Here is a 12,916-nt window from a genome sequence, read left to right as displayed (position 1 = left end):
GGGAGACTAAGGAAAAGGAGACCTTGGGGAGGGGAGGAGTCCTTGGGAGGAGAGGTTGGGAGGAGAGGGAGAATGTTAGCCAAAAACAGCAGGCTGGGCGACAATGGAGGCGCCTAGTGAACTGACCTGAGTCATGGGTCTGTAAGATCCTGGGGGGTCTTGAACCCACACAAGTCAGAGCTCCCATTCTCTCTCACACAAACAACCAATCCCTTTCCAAGAGGTAGGGGCAAGATCTCCCCACTTTCCTTACTAGCTAGGTGGCCTTGGACACACCACTGAACTTGCCTGGCTGAATTCAGTCTCTGTCTCCACGGAACGAGAAACCATTGTCTACATTGCAGGGTTGTGTGGTGGTGTGCACGGATGTTGCAGCCTCGTCTCTTGGGCTCTCCCAGCATTCAACAGTTTGCCTTCTCGCCCGGGCCTTGCAATCTGACTCTTGCTTCAGAAACTCCAGACCCCCTCATTAACGGCAGACCTTCGAAATGTGTTTATTTCTGTCTTTCCCCCATCACTTCCCAGCCAGACGCAAGCATGGGAGGTGGATGTAGTTCAAGGCCCACCCTCCCTTCAGGGACTTTCAACGTTCCTCTGTTCCTTTTGATCCCATAGCTCTAAGCCACAAGCCAAGCAGGCCCCAAGGCCTCCAAAGCTTTCCCGCCTCTGTGCTCTCTACCCCCAACCCCAGTGCTGCCTGCAAGAAACAATTCCAGGCTTTGCCCTTCCCAGAAGCCCCTCCATCCTGTTAGGTGATACCAGATGCTCAAGGAATGATCCAGAAAAACAATTCCTTTCAGCCCACTGTGATGGCGCACGACCGTAACCCCACAACACTCAGGAGGCTGAGGGAGGAAGCTAGAATTCTCGGCCAGCCTGGGCTACAGATCAAGACCCTGTCTCAGAAAAATCCAAACAAGATTGCTGGGAAATATTGCTCAATCATCGGAAATGCTTACATAGCATGCATGAGCACAGCATAAACTTAGCATGGTGGTTAAAGGCCCGGAATCCCAGCACTTGAGAAACGAGGGCTGGAGGATCACTCCTGGCAATGTGGTGAGTTCAGGGCTGGACGAGGCTGTGTGAGACTCTCCTCCCCATCAGTTCAAGCAAATGAGCAAACAGACACAAACTCATAGTCAACCACAGACGGATAAAAGACCCCTTGAGTGGCTACCTACAGGAAACCTGCGATAAGAACCTTTACCCTCTAGGTCACCTCTCGAAGGCCCAGGAAACTGGATTCCTTTAGAATTCTTACACGGGGAAGGCATAGGTCGCTGGGCTTCTGCAGAACATCCCTGCTGTTCTGCTGAGATAAAACTGAGCCACTGAGGAATGAAATGACCGGTGGGCATCGCAGGTGGCGCCTGTGGCTTTTCAGATAAACAACTTCTAGGATACAGTGGAGGCGGGCCAGGGTGGGAGGTCAGAGAGAGAGAGAGAGAGAGAGAGAGAGAGAGAGGAGGCTTTGGCCTCGGATCTGCATCCTCGTTTCCTCATGTATCATCCCTGTGGCCCTGGGAAGCTGAGTGTTGAGTGTTGGTTTTCTGGTTTGAGAATAGATTCTTTGAAGCACGCGGCTTCAGAGACTCCACCAGATGAGCAGCGAGTGGAGAACTCTTAGTAACACATAATAAGGTGGGGAAGGTAGGGTAGGCAAACAATAGCCAGAACGATCACCTCCCCTCCTGGGTCCTGCACTCGAGATTCAGGGCTTGTCTTTGCCCTATAAGATGTAGACATTGGTCCCCCTTGACACCGGAGGACAGAAGCCACTGGCTTTGATTACTGAGGGAATGGGGGTGGTGTTGCCGAGTTCCTGTGCTTTGATGATCTCCACAAAGCAGCCGCCACCCGCCAGCCCCATCTGCCCGAGCCCAGCACCTTCCAAGAAGAAAGGACTGTGGTACCTCACACTTGCCACACTTAGCAAGTACAGAACAACTCCTGATTGGTACACAGAGCCCAGTGTCTGGCACATGTGAGGTTTATAAGTAAATAAATAAATAACACCATTGATTTGTTTAATAACTGTAGAAATGGTGAATTTGGAGTCTTCCTATACCTTTGACATACTAAGTTATAAATTTAAAATCTGGAAAAAAAAAAAAAAACCTGTATTGTAAAGACCCACCTAGGCCAAAAGGATTTGTATAAGATCTCTTCATCACAAATGAAGAACGGGGGACTTTTTTCCCACCCCACACCCCAGCTCCCCGCCCCGTTGGCTATGCTGGAACAATTCCAGACAGTAAACAGATGACCTTGCCCTCTAATGTCACCCCTCCCACTACACACACACCACACAGTCCAAGGCTCTGACGCAGGGACCTATGCAAATAGATGTTGTTTCCATGGGAACTGAAACCCCTGTTTGTTTTCCCTCCCCAATGCTCTGCTCTGTAATTTCCAGCAGGTCTGTGAAGTGTCAGGCTCATCGACTCGCCGCTAGCTACTTTGCTCTGCTCGCTGGGAGGTGTCCAGTACAGGCCACTGAGCTGACCTGTGCAAGTCACGCCTAGACTCACCTCCCTGAAGGAGATTCTTGGCACCAAGCTGCCCAGGAGGTACCCAGAAAGACCATAGACTATACTTGACCTCCAGAGAAACCATAGACTATCCTTGAACCTCCCTGAGGGAGGACTGGGGTGGGGGGTGGGGGTGACGGGGAGTGAAGGGCCAGGGGGCTCACTTCCAGGAAGAGGTGGGAGGGTCTCATCTGGCAATCCAGCACCCTGGATGGCTAACAGATGATTTCTGGCTTAGCTGGGGGCTGAGAGGGGGCGTGGCTCTGCGGGAGGCTCTTAGCAGCTGGATTGGGAGAAGGTTCCGGATCCGCAGACTCCATTGTCCGAGCCTCTGAGAAACAGCTTGGGAAGCAAAAGCAGAGGCAGGAGGGCTTAGTGGGTGGGGGTGGACAATGGATGAGGCAGTATACTTTTAAAGAACAGGGTAGGAAGAGAACGGAGGGCTGCTGGAGACCGAGTACTCAGCCCTACCCCCGCAGCACTTGGCTTGGACCCAGGAAGCAGGTCCACATCTCATCCAGTTCTGAGATGACCAGCGACACAATGACACCCGTGACAAACCCAGACCCAAAAGATCCAGCTTGGGCCACGCTGGGTCAAGGTACAACATGAGGTGCCTTTGTTACCATGAAGGGCAATGGGTCCGATTTCCCTTCCATTTCTGAGGCGGTATTCTGGGGGACCCTCGGGGGTTCGGAAGGAGAGTATGAGACATGGGATGACTTTGAAGTACCTTTCCACTGCTATCAGCAACAACCGCACATGGTAACACCCGCCCATGCCCTCGTGTTCCTCACCTTTTTGGGCTTTGTGTTGTGGGCAAGGTAAAGACACAAGTGTGAAAGTGCTCAGCTCCTCGCCCTATCTACTGCTGTTTTTACCATAGGGAGAGTCCCACCCCCATTTCCCTCAGGCTCTCCATGGTTCCCACCCAGCTGCCACAGAGCAGCCACAGTTCCCATGACTCCACCGCCAGTGACCAAGGGAAGATTCCCATCCAGGGAGGCAGAAGAAGGGAAGCCCTCCAGGGGGAGGGCTGGAAGGGTCTGGAACAGAGCAGCATCCTCTGGGGGGGGGCAGTCAATTCCACTAATGTCTGGGGACCCTGTAGCCTAAGTGACTTTGACGCTCAGGACACAGCAACCCTAGCCACCTCCCTCCTGAACCTGGAGGGGTGGCAACTCTGAAACCACTGACCCGATTTTCTGCAGAGAGGAAAAGATAAAGAACGCATCCACTAGCATGTGGGACACACACACACACACACACACACACACACACACACACACAATGGAAACTTTCTCTCCTTGACAGGAACCCAGCCGTCAAAAGGAAGTTTCTTAGGTACAAAGTTTAATGTTTACCTGTGGTCGACCAGAGGCACTTCCGGGCATCGCTGATACAGCGTGTCTCCTGCAAAGGGACATCCATCAGTGAGGTGGGCTCCTGGACCAGGACCAAGAAAAGGATTAATAAATCCCTCATCACTACCTGAGGGTCAGAGAGGGGGTGGGGGGAGCGAGAGATGTTCGGTGCCCTCATCTCCAAATTCTCCAGATTCAGGTCCCCTCCAGCCTCTTGTGCAAAGGAGAACTGATGAGCTAACAGGAGTTCTCGGTGGTTGGTGACTGATCTCATTGTTGATCCCCGTTAGAGAGTTGCTGTCTTCCTCTACTGGCCTGCATATGGTGGGGCAGCACTGAATGGATGGACTCATCCCCAACCTACTATGTGCTGAGAGATGCGGTGTCAGAGCCAGAGAAGACTTCTGAGATCACAGTGAGGAAAGTGTCCTGCCATGGTCCTTTACACATGAATGTCACTCACGCGCGCGCACACACACACACACACACACACACACAAGCTCACACACTCACACACATTCACACTCTCTCACACACACACTCACACACTCACACACATTCACACTCTCTCACACACACACACTCACACACATTCACACTCTCTCACACACTCACACACTCACACACATTCACACTCTCTCACACACATACTCACACACTCACACACATTCACACTCTCTCACACACACACTCACACATACACACATGATCGCACACTCACACATGCTCGCACACTCATACACATTCACACACTCACACTCTCACACACAGTCACACTCTCACACACACTCGAATGTGCGCACGTGCGCACACACACTCACACACGCATGCACACACTCACACACACTTGAACAGCAGCATGCACACACTCACACTCACACACTCACACACTTGAACAGCAGCAAACCCCCCCTTATCTGGGGACTTAAACACAATGCAAACCTCACACAGAGAATCAGAATTTGCATTTTTAACATTTTTATCTTGATTTTATTTTTTTATGCATGTGTACACTTGTATAGATGTGCACAGCTTGCACGCCTGGTATATATGATGCCAGGAAAGGGTGTCACATCCCTTGGAACTGGCATCACAGAAGGTTGTCTATCTCCATGTGGGTGCTGGAAACCAAACTCAGGTCCTTTGGAAGAGCCCGTGCTCTTCACTACTGAGCCGTCTCTCTAGCCCCCAGAATTTGCATCTTAACATGACCCCTAGGTCTTTCCTACCCCAATAAGATTGAAATGCAGTGCTGGGCTCAACTCAGGACTGAGTTCCTAAGAGCTATGTCCTGCCCAAAGAGCTGTCCAGCTATGCCCGAGGGAGGCTGTAGCCTACTGGATACGGCTACCAGCCAAAAGCATCCGAAGCATCCCGAGGGTCTGATAGGGTAGACCCGAGGATATCCCGGTGTTTGAGAGCAGTGTGCAACAATGGTCGGAGTGACTCCATGCTGCACTCTATCTCCTACCACTACGTCCATGGTACCAGTGTGGACTGCTCCTGTCTCAGCCCTGGCTTTTGGCTCCTGTCCCCTGGTTATCAGTGTTTTAGACCACCTCCCCCCATACTCTTCCAGAGCCGGCCTTCCTGAGCTCCCAGCATTTGAAGCTGAGGGCTGAGAATGCTCAATGACTAAGCCCAAGACAGATGTAGCTCAAGGGAATTGAGCTGTTCTGAAAGCAGCTGGCAGAACCTGAAAGTCATTAACAGCCATCAACACCCCTGGGGGTGACTATCATTGATTCATTTATTGCTATTAACGTTTGAGTGTGAATTAGCTCTTTCTGAATTGGCTGGCAGAGTGAGCTGGGCCATCCAGACGGTTGAGTTTTGGTAGAAGACACTAGTCCAAAGGAAAGGAAAAAGGCCCAGGCCAGCTAGCTTCCAGCCTTCTCCCTCTCCAGCTGGACAACCTGTGTGTCCCAGCCTCAGGGAAGCCCAAAGGCAAGGGCGACAGAAGAGCCTGTGCCCAGGGGCGGTCATACTTCAGTGAACACCATCTCCAGATTAAAATTCTGCACCCAGAAGTCAGGTCACCAACTCCTCCTCAGTCTCCTGGACTGGGGTGCACAGGGGTTCTATGAAGAGATGGGCTTCCTGTACCTGCCAACAGGTATCCCATCTCAGAGCTCTGACTGGAAGGAAAGAGAGAAGGGAAAGAGGAAGGGAAGGAGGGAGGGAAGGAGCGAGGGAGGGAAAGGGGGAGAGAGGGATGGATCTGGGAACAGGAGTGGGAAAGAGACTGATGTTTCAGAGGCTCCTGATTTATGGTGGTCACTATGCTAACTCTGCAACTCTTAGCAATCCTATACTCCCAATACTGATGACATCACTCCTAGTTCACAGCCAAGGAACCTGCAAGCTGTAAGAAACTGAGGCTGGAAGAAATTAATGCCACACACAACATCACCCAGCCCATGAGATGCAGGGCCAGATTTAGAACCAAGACGGGTCTGGTACCACTGCCACCTGCCAAGTCTGGAGACAGGAGGCCAAGAGTCTGTTTAGCCTCCTTCCAAGAACAGTAGAGGAGCCAGAGGGGCCCCCCGACACCCCCTTCTCATGTACTTTGGCAAGCGAACTTTGTCCTATGAGCTCTTGTCAACTCTTGTACCAGGAAAGCCAGCGAAAGAAAGGGAGATAGCAAATTAGCCAGGGAGCACCTGCTGGTGGCCTGGATGTCTGCCCTCATGCTGGGCCAGCCTGGGCTTGAGGCCCTCCTCCCAGCCTCCCTTGCTATCCTGTGCCAAGTCCATCTCTCCTAGAGACCCACAGTCTCTAGAGCCAGATTAAATCCTGCCAGGTCGATTGGGTGGCACTTGATGCTCAAAGAGGAAGGATAGCACAGACACTGGGGCCTTAAGTGGCCCTCCAGATATCAAAGGAGCAGGAAGGGACAGGGAGACCTGAGAAGGAACATCACTCCTCCCAGACAGTACAGGGCCAGGTTTGAAGGATCCAAGTCACCTCCCTAACACTGTCCCAGCTGAGCTATCTGCAGCACGGATCACTGATCCACCCTACTACCCCACCCTTGCCAGTCCCAATTTGAGGGAAACTAATATTTATTAAACACAACTGTGTGAAGACCAAGACAGTGACCTCATTTTACCACAAACAGACGGCACTGTTGGCCCATGTCACGCTGAGGAAACCAAGGCCCAGAGGTGCTTACTAATGCACCCAGGTCCCAGCCAACGAGGTGGGGTAAGCCCCAGCCTCCCTTTTTCTCTTTCCATGCTAGCCTGATGGTTCCCAGGACCACAAGCCTTCTTCTGGGTAAATCTGAACTGATTCTTTTTTTTTAATCGGTTATTTTATTTATTTACATTTCAAATGTTATCCCCCTTCCGGGTTTCCCCTCTGCAAACCCCCTGTCCCATCTGCTATTCCCCCTGCTTCTATGAGGGTGCTCCCCTACTCACCCACCCACTCCCACCTCACCACCTTAGCATTCCCCCCTACACTGGGACATCAAGCCTTCACAGGACCAAGGGTCTCCTCTCTCACTGATGCCAGATAAGGCCATCCTCTGTTACACAAAACTGTGTGCAGACCAAGACAGTGACCTCATTTTACCACAAACAGGTGGCACTGTTGGCCCATGTCACACTGGAGCCCTGGGTCCCTCCATGTCTACTCTTTGGAGCTCTAGGGGGTTGAATGGATTCTTGAGAGCAGAGCAGAACCTTCCTGTCCCCAAGTCTTTCTGGCCTCTAGATGTGGTCTGTGCAGCTGCAAGACAGTGGTTACCCCTAGATCGACTTCCGGAAATCTAGAAGTCTAAAGGATCTCACATCAGGGCAAAGGCAGCTGGGAGAAGTGTTCTAAATAACGAGGAGATCCTGGTGTAGCATATGGAAGCCGTGAGAAGTTAGACTGTCTGCTCACTGATGTACAAGGCTCCCGTTCTAACTCCTCCTTCATTTGACCCTACTACATCCCAGGGTCCCCTTGACTTCCTACCTAGCAGCTAAAACCTGCACCAATTCATGTCCCCCTAAGAAGTCCTAAGTCTCCCCTACTTTCCAATACCTTCTCCTAATTTCTTCTTACTACCCCAGCCAGTACAAACCTATGTCACAGGCCATTACAAATGTCACCGCCTCCAAGGTCAGTTTTCCTTCCTCACAGGCACAGCCTCGTTGGCACTTTACGGCCTGTGCAGTTCTCTGTCCTCTCTTCCCAGTCTCTGTGCCCTCAGCATGTTCTCCAGCCCAGACCTTGCCCTCTGGAGGCGACTTTTGTACCCAGAAGCCTGGGATGGCTGAAAGCACATCTCTGGCTTCCCCGGGGTTCAGTGTGTTCCTGAGAAGGATTCTGCCCCTCTCCAAGGCTGATTAGAGATGCCAGCTCTGTCACCAGGAATGGTGAAAAATCTGGGAACAGTAAGCAAGGCCAAGGAATGTCCCACCCACGGGCCCCTGGAGCCACTTCCTTCCTGGAAGGAGAACAAAGGAGAGATAAGGCTTCTCCCTACATGCCAGACTGAAGGGAGCTGGGCCCCAAGCAGGCCACCCTACTGGAAGGGGGTTGCTAGGTGCCCGCCTAGGGAACCCAGGAGTGAAAACTGGGCGCCAGGCAGGTCAAGGCCCCCTCCTGTCCCTTCTCCTTCTCCTCAGCTTGCCACCCCCACCCCCTTTTCTAAGTCTCCATCCTCCCCATTTCTTGTTCCTTACTCCCATAAGCACCGACTCTCCTGGACCGCACTGCCTGGAGACCAGGCCTGACTCCTGATTTCCATGCCTTTATCTTGACATTCCAGGCTTTCCTGGTGGGCCCCCAACTCACCTCTCTGCCCCTTTCCACCACAGACTCCCCAGGCATGTGCTTTCCTGCCTCCTTGCTGGTCATGGGAGTCCTGTGACCTGTGTCCTCCCTTCAGGCTTCTGGCTCACCCTGGGGGAAACCCTGACTCAGGTGACCCCCAACTCCTGTGCTCCACTCTGAGCAGCACTGCCTGATTCCAACAAAAAACATCTCCCCCATCCCTATTTTAGAACTGACCCCACCTCCCTCTCTCTCTCTCTCTCTCTACACACACACACACACACACACACACACACACACACACACACTGTGACCCTCCCAAGGCTGTTGACAGTTTGTATTGGAAGGAGGTATCAGCGTCCATGCTTTTCTCCTGAAGACTCCTTCCCTTCACAGTGTCTAGGCTTGACACTAGAATGGAGTGGCTAGCCAGGGACCACGTCTCCCAAGAGCCCGCAGCATTTAGATGGAGCCACATGACCAGCTCTCGCCCCAGGGATGTGAGCAGAGGTGTCCCTTCTGAGACAAAGCCTGAGAAACGGCAAAATCCTATTTCAAAATCTGCAAGAGAGACAGACAGAAAGACAGACAAAAGACACCGTCAATGCTCAGTGTCTCCGTGGTAGCCTTTTCAACCACACTGGGAAAAAAGAAAAGGACAAAAAGAAAAGTTAGGCTATTTGGCCGAAGTCACTCAGTAAACTATATATTCTGATTATAACCAAATGCAGAGTCACCTACAGGCCTTTGGCACATATCTGACATCTTCCCCTAGACTAATGTCTAGAGTACAGAAAGGGCAACTCAATGTTCTGGTCACACCTTCACCTCTACGGTACAAGGTGTCTGACCCACATTAAACAGCTCCATTGTAATTGCCTTTCCGTCTCTTTTCTCTGAGAGCTTCCTGGGTCCTTTTCAGAGCAGAGCTCTTCTTGTATGCCCAGCCGGGTCACCACAGAGGTCCAGACAAGTGTGCACTTTGCTGAACTGGGGTTGAGATCTCAGGAGCTCAGTGGTCTCTCCACGGAGACCCTCAAATGGCCAAATGCAAAAGAATCTGGGTCCATGAGACTCACCACCATTCAGCTCCCCCACCCCCACCCCCACCCCCAATCATGTCACTTCTGGGCAGCTTGAGATTCCCAGCAAGGCAGGGGTGGGAGTACAGAAACCCGTGGCCTGTGTGAGGATGCCAGTGTTTTCCTGCTCAAACCACGCAATCTGGTTTTCATTTCTTCGGGGAAGCGGGTGGAGCGTGACTGAAGGGTAGAAGAAAACGAATTCCTCAGGCAGAGTGAATAAAGATCAGAAAACATCAAAGGCGAGAGAACATGGGAGGTATGAGGGCCAAAGCCCCTGGCGTACGCCAGAGGAAACTCAGAAACGGCCTTGCTCTCTTTTAGAACCTTGTGCGTGTTCTTCATACAAACCCCACAGATGGGGAGGAGCCCCGACACCCACATTGTCATGGGTCAGCTGCAGTCTCTTGTGCCAGGAAGCTTCCCTGCAGTTTACGAGGCTCTGGGGTTGTGGTGACGTGCTTGTCTGTCTATCTGATCGAATAGTGCAGGGGGAGACATAATTCTGTCTCGATCGCTGGAGTTTCTTCAGAAGTACAGAGCAGGTACCTGAGAACTGCCCATCTGGATGAGCAGAAGTGATCAGAGTGTATGACAACGGCCCGGTTCAAACAACGACATCGGTTGTGCATGGACCAGTGCACACATGACCCATAGCACACACAACTCCCATCTACATATACAGGTTAGCTGAGAGTCTGGAAAGCCATCCATCCTTAGCCAGCAAGGAAGATGAGGGGACATCCTTCTTGTTTTACCCTGAAACAAAGTACACACACACACACACACACACACACACACACACACACACACACACACACATCCTTTAGCTGAGATCATGAAAACAACTGTCCACAAGGGGGCATCCAAAGACCATCAGACTCAAGGTCTCAGTGCCAAGATTACTACTATTTGGCCTCAGAGAGACAAGGAGAATTTTTGGAGAACATGAAATGGGGTCTCTCGTGGAAACTCATCAGGGGACGAGGTGCACAGGGCTGAGATGGAAACTGAGACAGAGCCACTATGTGCTACAAGAGAATCTCTGCGCACTGACAGGACATTTACCACCCAGCCCTGTCCCCATCTCTTGCTATAAAGTAAGTAATACTTCATTTAGTCTTCCTGGTGCCTTTTAAATCGTTATGTAGATTTATCATCTTATGTGCAGGGGTGTTTGGCCTGCCTGTGTACCACATCCCTGCCTGGTGCCCTCGGAGGTCAGAAAATGGTGTCAGATCCCCCTGAAACTGGAGTTCGAGACTGCTGTGAGCCCCGCGGGTGCTGGGAATAAAACCTGGGTCTTCTGCAAGAACAAGTGCACTTAACTGCCAATCCAATTCTCCGGCCCTACCTCTCATTTGTATGGGGGTCAAAATCACTATCGTTTTTCTGCCCTGTTTGACGCAAAGAAAAACAATGTCTCAGACAGTTAAAGTAAGTAACTTCCCTTGGGATAGTTCAGCGGCAAAGTCAGAACTCTAACTCAGAACCAACCAGGGGAGGTGACGCGTGGCTATAAATTCCAGCACTCAGGAGAAGAAGTTTGGAAGGATCAGGAGTTAAAGGGTCAGTATTGGTGATTAGCTGAGGTCACGCCGGGCTGAGACCCTGCCTCAGAAGAGAGAAGACTTCAAACTCAAGACCAGTCATTAACAGCTCAAGCTGGACACCATTCATTCTGTTCCCTGGGGCTTGGACTGTCTGACATCCTATGGCTCAGACCAGAAATGCTGGGCGGTGAACCCCATTCCTGGCTTCTCCTTGGGTGGTTGTGAAGGACCTGGGGAGTTGATTTTCTGGGTGTGAATAACGCCGTTGCCCCGAAGCTGACCCCTCACAGTTTGTAAACCATTGCTGTCGAGTCGGCTCTGATGTCGTTAGAAAGCAGTAAAGCAATTCCTAGCAAGGGGCATGAAGCTCTTCTAGCCCCTTTGACCTAGTCAGCTCATTCCTGGGAATTTACCCCAAGGAAACAATTCAAGTGGAAGCCAAGCATTAATCTGCATAAGTACATGCATGCAAGTCTTTCTTTAAAGGTCAAAAGCTGGGAACCAAAACAGGGAAGTGGTTTCAAAAACTGGAGTTTCTTCACAATGGCCAATCAAGCCTGGGAAAGCACAGCTGCAGAACGGCCAGAAGCGAGCAGAGCACTACATCAGATTCCTGCGCCCTCCCCCGACTAGCTATTCAACCAGCTGCGCTTGTGGGGGAAGGGGGCTCCCTGCTCGTGTCCAAGATAATCCCAGAGTTCTGAGGAAATGGAGGGGAAACTGGAACGCAACAATGAGAACAACCCAAAGAGTTCTTGACTTTTGGGGTTCCAAGGTCCCCGGGTCTCCCAGTAAAAGGCGTGGCGTTTTCCAGGGTAGTTTCGATTATTGATCATCAATGATCTTCGAATTCCATACTGCTCATGTAAATTTTAATTAAGATAATAGGTAGTGTTTCCTTTTTGGTACTTTAGTGTGTGTGTGTGTGTGTGTGTGTGTGTGTGTGTGTGTGTGTGGTGTGTGTGATATGCACCTGATTACAGAGGTACGCACACCATAGTACCAAAGTGAAGAGCAAGGACAATTTCTGCAGTCAGTTCTCCGTCCCCACTGTGGGCTCCAGGGAGCAAACTCGGGTTCCAGCCTACTTGCTGATCCATCGTGCCGGCGCAGGAGGCATATAGTTTCCATTTACTGATGCAGTCCGAGAGCACCAGAAACAGACCACGAACTTAGATATTCAGTTATTACTCCACCTCCTCACTGAATAGTGGTCAGAAAAAGCTTCAACATTAGTGCCCCTACCGCCGCTCCAACTCGTGAAATGTATACGCCAAAGGCTGTGGGCGTGGCTCCTACCAGGAAGCCCTGTGTGAGAGCAGCGCTCCTGGAGACCATGCCGGATCTTGTCCTCCAAGACATGGACAATAATATGCATTTTTTTCTTTTTTTTTTTTTAAAAGAACTTTTTTTTTTAGATTTATTTATTTATTATATATAAGTACACTGTAGCTGTCTTCAGACACACCAGAAGAGGGCATCAGATCTCTTTACAGATGGTTGTGAGCCACCATGTGGTTGCTGGGAATTGAACTCATGACCTCTGGAAGAACAGTCGGGTGCTCTTAACCGCTGAGCCATCTCTCCAGCCCCATTTTTTTTTCTTTTTT

The 12,916-nt window shown here is 51.1% G+C and overlaps 2 long non-coding RNA genes across 2 annotated transcripts in view; one reads left to right on the top strand and one right to left on the bottom strand.

Annotated features, from left to right (window-relative positions):
- Positions 1-8,264, bottom strand: part of LOC148003099 (uncharacterized) — a 39,298-nt gene extending 31,034 nt beyond the window's left edge. Inside the window, exons 1-2 of the long non-coding RNA XR_015632100.1 lie at positions 7,977-8,264; positions 3,899-3,980 (exon numbers count right to left, since the gene is read on the bottom strand). This is a non-coding gene — a long non-coding RNA (uncharacterized LOC148003099). The remainder of the gene's footprint in view (positions 1-3,898; positions 3,981-7,976) is intronic.
- Positions 2,421-5,623, top strand: LOC148003100 (uncharacterized). The gene is made up of 4 exons (XR_015632101.1): positions 2,421-2,573; positions 2,953-3,135; positions 3,849-3,972; positions 4,189-5,623. It is a non-coding gene; the product is annotated as an uncharacterized LOC148003100 (long non-coding RNA).
- Positions 8,265-12,916: the final 4,652 nt, after the last annotated feature.

This window comes from Rattus norvegicus, chromosome 10 (assembly GCF_021556685.1).
Source record: "Rattus norvegicus strain SHRSP/BbbUtx chromosome 10, alternate assembly SHRSP_T2T, whole genome shotgun sequence".
Lineage (NCBI taxonomy): Eukaryota > Metazoa > Chordata > Mammalia > Rodentia > Muridae > Rattus > Rattus norvegicus.
Note: the sequence above shows the minus strand (reverse complement) of the source record. Positions and strands in the feature narration are given on the sequence as shown.